The sequence below is a fragment of the Zonotrichia albicollis genome, chromosome 3, assembly GCF_047830755.1.
Source record: "Zonotrichia albicollis isolate bZonAlb1 chromosome 3, bZonAlb1.hap1, whole genome shotgun sequence".
Taxonomy (NCBI): domain Eukaryota; kingdom Metazoa; phylum Chordata; class Aves; order Passeriformes; family Passerellidae; genus Zonotrichia; species Zonotrichia albicollis.
In genome coordinates, this window is record NC_133821.1 from 87232082 (window position 1) to 87245744 (window position 13663).

The window sequence follows — 13663 nt, forward strand, 5'->3', positions numbered from 1 at the left end:
TACACAGAACTAAGAAGTGTGATGTCTGCTTTTGCTCTGTTGCATGTTATCTCATTTGAACTTAAAAACACTGAATTTCTACCTCAGCAGAAAAACAGAATTCTACCTCAAAATTGAGAACTTTTTTTAATTATTAGTCCAGCTCATTTTCTCTTCTTCCAGATTATCTCTCTCAGAGAGATCTTTGTGCATTTTGTGTCTGGGACATATCTGTGGCTTCCTTGTAGAATTCCTGTGTGACCTGGAGCGACTATTTTGTTTTATCAAACAACACAAGGCTCTGACAGAGCACATGCTAATAAAACTCCCCTACCTCATAGGCAGGCTGTGGGAATCAGCAGCATTAAATACCTGAGCTGCTCGATAGCCTGGTGATTAGGACCATATAAGTAGTTGCACATTCAATCTCCCTATGGTTAGAACGTTGTCAAAGTGTGTGCTCCCTGTATCTGTGTCTGATGTGACATTTTCCTAGTGTCAAATTATCTGGAGACATTACAAGCAGAATTGTGGAAGGATCAAAAACAGCTTGAGTGGCTCACCCAGTCTCTTGTTGCAAGATAAAATGGCATGTAGCTGATACAAAACATCTCAAAGTCCTTGATTTGCTTTAGTGCCTTTTAAAGTACTTCTTCTGAAGAAGGAATATGTGTGCGCACACAGGAGTTATTACCAGCTAAAAACTCTGTCTGCTGATATCCCATGTTAGAGCACGGCATGTATCTATTCTAAAATCAGATGCGACACTGAAAAAATATTTGAGAGGTATGTTTGTCTTTTGATCTTGATGAATTCCTCACATACTTCTACTGATCGTGACCTTCCTGCTACTTTCAGAGGTGTACAGAAATGAGAACCATCCCTTATGTGCTGCCAATTTTTATCTTACCAGGGAGTAGTGATAATTTTTTTCTTTTGGTACAGGGGGTCATTCACAGGCCTGCATGGGAGTTTTAGCTACATCAACTAGAAGAATAACATAATCATAATTATTAATGTAATGTGTAATGGCTGGTCCTATTATATATATAACCATATATAATAGTAAAGTGGCTTGCTGTCTTGTGCATTAATATTGATTTAGAGATGAGATCACTTGCCACAGAATTTACTGCAGCTTTGATTTCAGTTGCAAGTAAAATTATTAAAGCATGTCCTATTTTTAAGATCAGGCCCTTTCAGCTTCAATAGAGAGTTTCTCAGTGGCTGATCTAAACTGGTTCATAGAGTAAAAATGAGATCACTGGAGCTGTTGCAGTTTTGGGATGATGACAAGCCTGATAATCAGAAGAGACACATTTGTAGATGCTCTGTATTGCTTCTCTGTCAAAGCTTTTAATTTGTCCTCTTACTGTTCTGCTTGCTTCTCCTGAACAGTGTTTCAACCCCAAGCAAAAATCATCTGAGAACTTTTGAGTGGGGTAAGAGCTTAGGTTTAAAAAATTAACAAACAAGGCTGATGGACACATAATTTTTCTGTTTGCACCCCTTTATGTGAAGAACTGTAATGCTATGATACATCTTCTGTGTAAGTTGCGAATCCATCAATATTTCATGAAAATTATCTGCTGTCTTTTCTAACAAATTTTTTTGTGTGTTTTCAGATCATTGATAAAATTGTTGTATGGTGTAAGCAAATCTGACATGTTAAAAGATATTTACTGTTGTATCTCCCTGCATCTATACTAACTGGGTTTTAGTGCACTCATTTGATGTCAAGTTTCTGGTTTTACTAATCACTGTAATTTCTTAACTGAAATGTTGACTAGTTCTGAATTTAATACTTTGTAGGAATTCATTCTAGCAGCACTCTTGCTTGTAAAAATTAAACATTCAAATGTGGGATTGATTTTTAGCTGCTCATATGGTATTTATGCATTTTTAAAAAATCTTTCTCTGCTCATTTTCTTCTAGTTCTGTATTAAACAACCATCAGCCACTCTATTTTGCCCCAGAGTTGATGTCTACCTAATAGACTCCTTATTACTCATGCAAGGTAACTGAAATGGTAACAAAATGTTGGGGTGGGGGTGATGCTGCTTGGGTTCTTTTCTCTGCAACTTCTTCAGGTTCTCTTAGAGTCAGTGAAAACCACCACTAAGGAACCTAAGGGCTCCTTCTCCAGTGCATCATCTTGCTGTAGGTCAATTATCAGTACTTGCCAACATCAAAAATTCTAACACAAATTGTTGCTGTTTGCCATCTTCTGAAGCTTCAAACTGGAAAATGTGTGAAAAGTTGCCTTTTCCACTTCCCTGTCTTCTTAATCTTTCTGCCAAGCAACACAATAAAGAAATTTCATATAAAATAAAATACATATGCAAACTTTCAGAAGGCCTTAATTTTCGTGCTTGATGGTCAAACAATTTTTTTTACCTCTGACTCTTTTATCAGTTCTAAAATTCTACAATATTAATATAAAATTTATTACTGTCATTGATAGTATCTTCTTTCTTCAAATAAGCACATTCTCATTTTGCTCATATGTGCATACACGTGTGGGAGAACTTTTGCATGCATGCACATGTAGCTGCTTTCATTTCCAAAATCAGTTTGTGTTTTCAACCACTGTGGCCTTTCACAGATGTGAAAGTGTGTATTTCTGAATACCTATTAAAGTGTTCTTAAACAATTTCTGATTATTATTCATGTGTTTTTAATTAAAATCTGCCTCCTGCCTGATCTGGTTCATAATTGTTTTCAGCCTTTTGAAACTGGCCCTTTGAAAGAATCAAGTGTAGATATTGCTGGTTGGGGCTTCCTTCTTTTTAATCATTGCAAATATGAAAAAAAATCACCTCTCTCCCAGGCTAATTATATTCTCTTCGAAGAATAATTAATATCAAGTAAATTGTTTCATATCCTTCAGATTTTTGCATTTGCATTCTTATCCCTGATTGATTTATGTAAATGAATTTGGGAAGAATTAGCATGTTGTAATGCAGCTTGGATAAGAGTCAGTGCAAAGCAGAACTGTTTAAGGAGCAACAGAAGCCAAGTTATTTCTGAGGTGAAAGCTCAAGACCAACCTTTTTCCTAGGAGACCTGACCTTTTCTCTGTTAGAGTTAATCCTGCATGGACCCCTTGCCCTCCACACTCATGTCTTACCAGCAGGCAATTCTCTTACCTGCATGTTTTAAAAGTATTGAGTCCATCATTTTTCCCTAAACACTGTAATACAAATATAATATTCAGCATCTTATGAAGAAACTATGTTTATGCTTTTAAAAAGTCAGATGCTGCTGTGGTTTGGTTTGGTTTGGTTTGGTTTGGTTTGGTTTGGTTTTTTAACCAAATTAATGAAAGCTGAAAACTTGGATGAGGAAGATGTTTTTCTGTGATAATTATGGCATAATTATACAACTATTTTGGGGTTTTTTGACAAGGCTAGATTAAACAGAGCTCTCAGAATTTTTCTTGAAGTGTTAACTGTCAACTTTGGTGTGTTAGAACCATTCTGCAGAAATCTAACGTGTGGAAAGCAATGAAATGGAAAACATAGGCTTATTTTTCCCTCTGAAATGTCTGCATTTTGGGTAGATCTTTTGATCATTCATTGATCTCTGAGAGAAACTAATGGTACAGTAGACCCAAATAAGCGCAGAGCCATCAACATGTGGTAAAATCTTCACAGAAAATCTGCTTTTCCTTCTTACACCTGCCTGCAGGTACATTAACTTCCAGCTGTGCCCTCAGCAGGTTGGACAGACAGATCTGACAGTACAGTGTGATGTTTTCTACTCTTCACCTAAAGGACCTTGGGCCTCACAGTCATGAAGTCTGTGGCATCTGCTGGTAAATGTTCCATTAGTTCACCCTTTGATCCATCTAGTGGGGGTACACAATTGCTTGCTACTCCCAGACTTCAAACATCTTCCACCAAAATCTCTCCTTCACAGGACAAACATGACAAACCCAAGCTCACAATTGTAAAGAAAGCTGCAGTGGAAGAAACAGTCTGGTTGAACAGACATGGGTGGGTCTTGCCCAGATGCAATGCAGAGGAGGAACAGTGACCTAGAGCATCACAGACTTCCATCCACTACACAGTGGGTGCCTAAAGTGGGTCTGCTGCACTCAGCAAATACTGGTTAAATAAAACACGTGTTTAAACCTGTATCTTCCTCTTTTGTGCTTTTGCCTACCTGACTTGTGTGGCCACAAATCATTGTCCTGGGTGACCAAGGTGGGAAATGGAGGAGAGGTGTAGAGTCTGGCTCTGTCAGGCATCACGGCTCTCACAGAACATCACTAGAGGTGCAGAGAGCAAAGGTGAACTTGGAAATTAAAATCTTGATCTCTGCCACATGGAGAAAAGAAAGGAAGAAAGAAAAAGAAAGAAAGAAAGAAAGAAAGAAAGAAAGAAAGAAAGAAAGAAAGAAAGAAAGAAAGAAAGAAAGAAAGAAAGAAAGAAAGAAAGAAAGAAAGAAAGAAAGAAAGAAAGAAAGAAAGAAAGAAAGGAAGGAAAGAAAGAAAGAAAGAAAGAAAGAAAGAAAGAAAGAAAGAAAGAAAGAAAGAAGGAAAGAAAGAAAGAAAGAAAGAAAGAAAGTTATGATACAATTCAAAGTAAAAGGTTTTGCTTCAACTTTCTTGAGATGAAATTAAAGTACTATATTTTGCAGAAAGGTGTAAGATTTCCCTGCAGAAAAATCCTCACTCAGTTGTGATGAAGAGATTTCCCAGTTCCTTCCATCTCTGCTGCAGCTTTCTGCACTTTGTCTGTGACTTAACATTTTAAGAGGAAAAAAAGCCACATACAAAACCTGTGGCTTACTGAGTCATTTACTGGCACAAGGCCTTGTATAAATATCTTCCTAAAGTGATTGTCTTGGCTCACCCTTTCTCTGAGGATTTCTAATGGATTTCTCTGCCTGAAATTAGGCCAAGTAGTTTCCTCAAAATAATTGAAAATTTTAAAGGGTTAGTATCATTCCTCCTCAGTTTAAATTTATCAGCTGATTTCATCCATGGATTTGTAATGCTCTTCATTCCCCCCATCCAAATAATGGCTTCTGATTGTGCTCTATTTCATCACCTCTGTTCTGAAAATAGCCCAGAACCTCTCTGGCTGTTTCTATGCTCATGGGGCTGGTGTTCACTCCTGAAACAGATGACTACTACCTCAGTAACACAGTATCAGGTCAAAAAACCACGTTTCTCAGTTTCTCATGCAATTCCCTAGAGGATGGTTGAGCAGTGGAGCAGGCTGCCCAGAGAGGCTCCATCCATCCTTTGAGGAATGCAAACCCTGCACAGCCTGGTCTGACCCCACACCTGCCCTGTGGTGAGCAGGAGCTTCCACCCTTCTGGAGGTGCATTCCAGCCTGCAGGGTACCACAATCGTTTCCTGGGTGTCTGTTCAACAATTAGTTTGGTTTTATTTTAATACAATATTAGAATTAATTTATAGTTTAAAGTCTTTGTCCATATCCTGAAATTCAGCCATGGCTTCCAAAATACACACCTTGCAAACATAGTTCACTGCTTCATCAAATTGCGCTTTGAGATTTTCTGTGTGTAAAGTTAGGCTAATTATCAGGGCTATCTGGATGCTGTTGTCATAAACGTAATACTTCTCTTAGTAGCTCTATATTGATTCAGTCTTCTGCTTCTCCACTCACCTGGCACGAGTTTTACCTACATGGTTCTACTGACAAACAGCAGTAGCACACAGCACTGTGATTTAAATTACTGTTGAACTGAAGCTGTGTTTTCCCAGAGAGAAAACCTGCCTCCACTTTTACAGACACACTCTTACCTTTGAGTCTAATACTTTCTGACACTGTCTGGGAGAGTCTAACCAAATGTGTTTCTCTAGATTTTTTTTCTTCAAAATGAATGTCAGATTTTCTTGTGGCAACTGATTCACACCTCAGACACATAAAGTAGCCAAGCTCATACAGGTGTCTACAAGAATGAGCACATTTTCCAGCTCTACAGGAATATTGTCCTTGATACGTGCCAGAAATTAATATTTTTCTGGGAAACCAAAAAGATTTGCTCTGTGCTTGAGATGATCCAAAGCAATTACTTTTATGGCCCTATTAAGAGCATGGATATTAAATAAATTATAGAATGCTAAGTACAAAAGCCCTTGCTAAAGTCTTGATTACACCAAAGTTTCAGAAATTAATAACATAATGTACAGAGATGTCCAAACAGGGAGGATTTGTGAGAATTCCACCTCTGTTTTTAAGTTCAGTTTTATACATGGAAACCCTATTCCAAAGAAAATTCATACTCTGAAATTTTCAGGCAATTTGCTATGTATTCTGTTTTGGAGAGAAATATACCTATCCAGTACTGTGAGGATTTGCATATAATCAGTTTCTGCTGTTTATTTCCATCTCACTATTTCTCATAATTTATTTTAAAATTCATTTTAGTATAAACATCCAGGAGAAGTCAGTCAGCACACTGTTTGTATCTTTGGTGTGTACTAAAAGTTTGCATTTATTCTGCTTAGGCAAACTAAAAATATGATCGGTAATGCTGAAAAGTTGATGGTGATTTTTACTGGGAAACACAAAACATAGTGAATGTATCTCTGAAATATTTGTTAAAAATAGTTCTAAAGCTTGTGCAAGACCACTTTGAGTTCTATATAAAACATCTAACACATTTATACTAATTATGATAATATTCAATTAGATATAAAAAAACCATAACAAAATCCTGGACTTGTGAAATTGGTATGAATTTTGGCATTCATTTCAGAGAAAAAAAATCATTCAGTGTGAATTTCCAAAATTAATACAATAACCTTTGAAAAGTGATACCATACTAGTTCCTAGCAAATTAATCTGTAGTTCAAAATATGTGGTAGAAGGGGGAAAAGGTCTTTAGTAAGATTTTGGGTATATTCTGTGTGACAACAACAAATGTTCTAAACTGTAAATTATTTAAAAGTGTAGCACACCATGGCATTTCTTTAGTTTCAAATCACTGAATTTGTAATGCAGTCGCTTCTGTAGATGTAACTATTTTTGTGGGATGTGTGCAAAACATTTTTTCACCAAATTAAAAATGTAGCAAACTGTGTGATGTCCAATTAGACCACTCATTAGGCTAATCTAAGACATCATGGAGCCATAGACTAATGAAGAAAGGATTGAAAAATTTAGCCCAGTTTTTCTCTGTCAGTGGACACTAGGGGACCATCAGTCAGGTGAAGATGCTCAGTCCTTGATTTTGTTAAATCTACAGAATTGTTTGATGTCATTATTATTAGTCCTTAAAATACTATATGTGAATATATACTGTGTTGCTTTTATTCTTTTTGCTCTATCTCAAAACACCTGGCAAATGGGACAGATATCTTTATTGGTTTTATATGAAGAAAATACTTATTTTTGTTACATATCTTAACATTCTTATTTATTTTATGCTATATTGTAAAATATACTCTAAAAATTCTCTATAAAAGGAAAATAAATCAATCCAGAGAGGAAAGGAATCTGAGTGCTTCTTTTGATGGTGGGACTATTCATATTATTACAGTTCAGTAATTCTCTAAGCTGGGCAGAATATAGGGTGTGGTTTATATCTATTGAGGCACTGGCACTGAGATGTGGCTTGTTTCCATCATCAAACTGAGCACCATCTTTTAGGTATAAGCACATTTCTCTCAGATTGCTACTGTGAAAACTGTGAAGAATTTTGAATTAGAGGACACTTACCTTTTTTTTTTCTTTCAATATTTATAAACCTTGTCCCATTGGGCTAGCAGCAGGTTAGCAAGAATAACTAAAGCTTTTCAGTATGTTGAAAGAAAAAGCCTTACACAGAGAGTAGCTCTCATTTTCAGCTGTCCCTCATGGCACTTAAATGTCATTTCAAACTTCACTTCATCACCTTGGTGAGCTAATGCGCTCTACAGCTTCACCAGATGTATTTCTCTGAGATGCAGTAAGCACTTCACATGGCTTCACCCTCTCACCCTCCCCCCTGAGAAACAGTCTTGAGCAGTTATTTATATGTTAAATTGCAGGAGAACTATGGAGGAGAAACACCAGTTCCAGTATAACCTATGAACTGATCTACATTTCTTTCAATGCAGTGAAATGGGGTCACACAGTTAGAGACACGCAAACCAGGCACAAAAAACCAGTGGATTACCTATTGTGAAACCAGAGCCAGATGCCAAGGATACACTTGAAAGAGAAGCAGGCAAGAAAACAAGAGAATTACACTGGTAAAATCATATAAAGCACATACCTTTCTCTCAAAGTACATCTGCAGTCAAGACTTTATCGTGTTCTGAAATATGCTGCCTACAAGTATAAATCCATTGATTTAAATGCATTTATTTCTGGTTTTACCAGTCTGATGAGTGAAAGAGATTCATGTACTGGTGCCCAATCATTGCCTTTTTTAATAAGATCAATACTGCCTTTCTGACAAGTGTGTACTTGGGCTTGACTTCTTATAGAATCACAGAATCATTTAGGTTGGAAAAGTATTTCAAGATCATCAAGACCAACTGTTAACACAGCACTGCCAAGTCCACCACTAAACTGTATGCCACAACCCCAAGTGCCACATCTACACATCTCTTAAATTACTGCAAGAATGTGACTCCACTACTTCCCTGGGCAGCCTGTTCCAATGCCTGACAGTCATTTGGATCAAGGAATATTTCCTAATACCTAACCTGAACCTCCTCTGGTCTCTTTCTCTTGTTCTGTCGCTGGTTACCTAAATGAGCCTAGCTTGGTCTTATCCTATGCAAGCTGTTACAGCTCCAGAGCTCAGTCCCCAAGGGGACTGGGTGCTAGAAGCCAGCTCGCTCTCAGACCAAGGCCGTGGGTTAGCCCCTAGCAAGCAGGGAGATATTCAGCTCTTAGTGATTAGGCAGCTCTTGTGATTTCAGCTTTGCTTGCTAGGTAGCTTTTCCCTTGGCCTAAGGCTCCAGCAGACGGTAGAGAGAGGAGAAGCAGAAGACACTGGCTGTTCCACGAGTATGGCTTTATTGTAGGGGTCCGTGAAGGGTCTCAGCTCTTCTTCTTCCGAGTTAGTAGGGGTACAGTATGCTACTTTTATACCCTTGGCCTGGATCCAATCCTGACCAATGGCAAAGGTGTTAGAGTGACCATAAGTGACCAATAGTAGGGTTTAACACAATATTGCCTTACATGGCTATAGGGATAAGGTACAAGGCGGATGTCCCTGGAGACAGGAAACTTCTTTGCTGCTGTGTCAGCATTCTATTCTCCAAGGGGCCCTGGCTAAACCTGAGGGGTTTACTACAGTTACCTACAGACGAGCCAGATCCTCACCTACTTTCAGGGAGTTGTAGAAAGTGATCAGGTCACCCCTGAGCCTCCTTTTCTCCAGGCTAAACACTCCCATCTCCCTCAGCAGCTCCTCATATGACTCAGTATCTAGACTACATCATGGCCTTTCTTCAGACACACTCAATGTCCTTCTTGTAGTGAGTGGCCCAAAACTGCACACAGCACTTGAGGTGTGTCCTACAGCACCAAGTACAGGGGCATGATCACTGCCCTGGTCCTACTGGGATCATTATTTCTGATACAGGCCAGGTGTCACTGGCCTTCTTGGCTGCCTGGGCACTCTGGCTCATGCTCAGCTGCTGTTGACCAACACTCCCATGTCTTTTTCCTCTTCTCCGCCCTCCAGCTGCTCTTCCCCAGCCTGTAGCACTGCAGGGGTTGTTGTGACCCAAGGGCAGGACCCAGCACTTGCCCTTGTTGAACCTCACACCATTGGCCTCCCATCAGTCTAACCTGTCCAGATCCCTCTGCAGAGCTTTCCTGCCCTCCAGCAGGTCAGCACTCCCAGTCAATTGATGTAATCTCTGGACTGACTGAGGGTTTCCTCAATCCCCTCCTCCAGATCATCAGTAAATATATTAAAAAGGACTGGCCCGAATAATGAGCCCTGGGGAACCTCATTTGTGACCAGACACCAACAAGATATAACTCCATTCTCCACCCCTCTCAGAGACTTGCCATCCAGTCAGTTTTTCACCCAGCAAAAAATGCTTTGAGAAACCAGTTTCCCCAGGGTAATGCTGTGGGAAAATGTGTCAAAGGCTGTACCAAAACCCAAACAATACATCCAGTTTTTCCCTCATCCACTCAGGAGGTCACCTTGTCATAGAGGGAGATCAAGTTTGTCAAGCAGGACCTGCCTTTCCTAAACCCATGCAGGCTGGGTTTGATTCACTGGTTATCCTGTACACGCCACATGATGGCACTGAGGTGATTTACTCCATGAACTTCCCCAGCACTGAGGGATGAACCCTGGGATTCTCCTTCTAACCCTTTTCCCCCAAGTTCCAGCCAAAACTGCTCATCTTTGGCTGGACAAAGCTGTTCTGCCTCACCAGCTCCTCTTTTAGCACATGGAGATGAAAGTACCTGTAAGGTTTTCTTCTTGAAGTATGTCATCAGTAGAAGACATTCACAGTCTGGGTAGTTTTTGAGCATAGTTTAATTGAATTGCATGCATACATGGAGCAGATAGGTGGATAATTACCAAGCAGCTGTGGCAGCCCAAATCCAGCCAGACTTCCTTAGTGCAACCCTGTCTGGGAACAACTCCAACCAAACCTACCTCAAGTACTTTAGGTGTTGACACCACACTTCTTCCACATGGGAAACAAACAAACAAACAAAACAAAATCCCCAACATTTAAATTTTCTTAAATTTTCAGATTATTTTATAGCAATCTTATAGAAACTGTCACAGGAGTAACTATGCCATCATGCCATTGTTCTATAAGGAAATATTTCAAACATAGGCATGCAGTTCCTCAAGAATGTGGAACATAAACCCTTTATTATTTTCATTATTCTTGAAATACACTTTTATAACAGCTCTTCGAGTGGCCATCAATCATTCTTTTGTTGAGGCAATTTTGAGGAAACTTCTGAAAAATGTTTTAAAAATCCACTCTTTTTGAGATCACTGGACAGTAAGTGTTGACTTTGCTGACAGAAATTGTGTCTTGGCAGTAATCCACATGCCTGGAGACAGATTCTTTCGTGGATTTGAGACAGAATTGTTCCAGTGCTATCTCCATTCAAACCATCAAGGGGCCTGGACCACAGCTAAACCTCAGCTGTACTCACCTAGTTTGTTCCCTACCTAAGGTATGTCATAACTACAAAGAACTGTGTACAGTTCTTTATACTGTGCTCATAATCACTGAAAGGAGCAGCAGAGCAAACAATGCTTATTAGAAACTTCTGTGAACTATACACATTCCTAATATCTGAAGTATAATGTATTATTAACAACTAAGTAAATGAATAACAGAATACAGGAAGATTTTAGTAATTATGTTTTCCCAAATCAAGATTAAATAATCTCAAGAATGTGACATAGTGTGTAGCCAAGCTGATTTATTTACAAGTTTGAGTAATTCAGAGTAATGTGTTTAACAGCCAGTGAGAAGAGGCTACAAAATTAAAATCAAATACTGCTTTTTTGTTTGCTTCTACCTGCTTTCTTTTTATCAGTGCTAAGAGTAAAAATTATAAAAGTGGTTAACAGTAATTAAGAGAGAACTCTCACTCCAATTTGCACCTCCTGCATGATCCAAAGTGGCACTGCAACATGCTACTGCTGACACATAGCCCATAGGTTTGGTGGTTTGGTAGGTTTAGAAGTAATGCTGGAGTCAAAGCCACTGACCACCACTCTCACTGCCCTTAATTGCCAAGCTGAATAATGCTCTCATTTCACCTCCTAAACTGAACTAGAAATAAACTATTTTCTTTTGCTCATCCCTTAGATGAAAAAAAGATGTTCATTAGTCTGTCAGCACTTATGAGACAGTCATTAAAATCTGTCCCCAACACAGCAGTTTCCTCTGATTTTACAGGAGTCCCAAGAAAATATGGGAGGTATACCATAGCTTCATGGAAACTACTAGCATTACACTATCTAAAGAGATAAGCCATATAGATGTGTTTAAAATGGGGGTTTGTTTCCAAAGCACCAAGAAAAATCACACAAGGAAGCTTCTGGTGAAAGGATTGGAAGGAATGTCCTTTGAGCAGCAGCTGAGGGCCCTGGGCTTGTCCAGTCTGGACAAAAGGAGGCTGAGGGATGATCTCATTGCTCCTGAAGCTTCCTGAGGAGGGGAAATACAGGGGGAGGTACCATGGGATTCGTGGGATCCGGTGGAAGGACATACATGGGAAAGGTTCAGTGCTGTACCAGGGGAGGTTTACACTGGACATTAGAAAGCATTTCTTTACTAACAGAGTGGTCAAACATTGCAACAATCTTCCTAGAAATGTTATCAATGCCCCAAGGATGTCAGAGTAAAAAACATTTGGACAATGCCCTTAACAAAGTGCTTTAACATTTGGTCAGCTCAAAATTGATGAGGTTCTTGGACTGGATGTTCACTACATGTTCCTTCCAACAGAAATAGACAATTCCATTCTCTTCTGTGTATTGTAAATGATAATTTTCTTATGGCTTGCTATACAAACGCATCAGGGTTTACATTTTTTTTTTATTCTTTGCAGTACCACAGAATGCTGTTACACTATATTTGAGATAAAAATGCAGTGTTTCTGAAAACATGTTGACAGGCATGTAACCATGGCTGCAAGAACTTTCAGTTCAGCCATAATTTAAGCAAAACAAAGGGTATTAAGCATCAAAAGGGGCACTTCACATCTTCTGATTGGCATTTGTAGTAGTTTAAATGTGGCAAACCTGGCACTGCAGAACAGGATAAAATATTTTAATAAGAAAACTGATTGATTAGTTAGTATCTGCATAGCACTTCTAAATATGAAACACTGACAGTTTAATACTAAGAAAGGAGTCAGATTGCCTGACATATATAAGCTGAGATGAAAAATTACCCTTCTAATGAAGCAATGTACCTGTTAGACTGTAGTATTTAAAATTCTTTTGTGTTTCCTCCAATTATTACTATGGTCAAGCATTTTCTGTTGACTCAGTGAATAAATGGTCAGTTATCCTGTTGTACAAAATACAGAGAAGCAGATACTACAGTTGCAATAGATCTAGAGCAACCTTTATTCATTAGCTAAACAAAACACTTTTCCTTAGAAAAAAGGAAAACACTTTTCCTTAGAAAGTCAGTCATGGTTCTCCTTGAAGAAAACGTGTAGGAAATGACAGCTTGCAACAGCAATTTTCTGCTTCAAGTGGATGGCTAGAGTGATGGGAAGCTTTATGGGAATCTTGTACTCTGGACCAAGAGAAATTGATTCTCTTTAATGTGGTGAATTCCATTTAACAGAATAAATAAGATGAGAATACATTAACATCCTTTAGAACGCTTCATTTGCAGGAAAATGGAAGGGACAGGGAATAAAAGTAGAAATAATCTAGGAGTTTCTTGATCAGACTATTTTAGTAATCTGAATGATACAGTGAAGGACCAGTGACTTCCAGGACAAAGGTTTGCACACTAGCAGATTGGGAGTTTGTTATGGAGTTTCAAAATATCAATATTCAAGAAAATATTGTTCATATTCTACACTCAGATGTCACTAGCATGACTACAGAAGCAGCAGTGGGAAAAGACAGATTTTGACAGTAATATGTAATGTCTTATAAGTAATAAAAATTATAGTTATGGAATTTTTTATACACAATATGCAGTTAATCAAATTGAAAGTCTTGCCTTTTTTTTTAATAATA

At 38.5% G+C, this 13663-nt stretch overlaps 1 long non-coding RNA gene across 1 annotated transcript; it reads left to right on the forward strand.

The window, feature by feature from the left end:
• The first annotated feature begins 1785 nt into the window (after nt 1-1785).
• LOC141728704 (uncharacterized) lies at nt 1786-4262 on the forward strand. The gene is made up of 3 exons (XR_012579853.1): nt 1786-1996; nt 3670-3796; nt 3901-4262. It is a non-coding gene; the product is annotated as an uncharacterized LOC141728704 (long non-coding RNA).
• Nucleotides 4263-13663: the final 9401 nt, after the last annotated feature.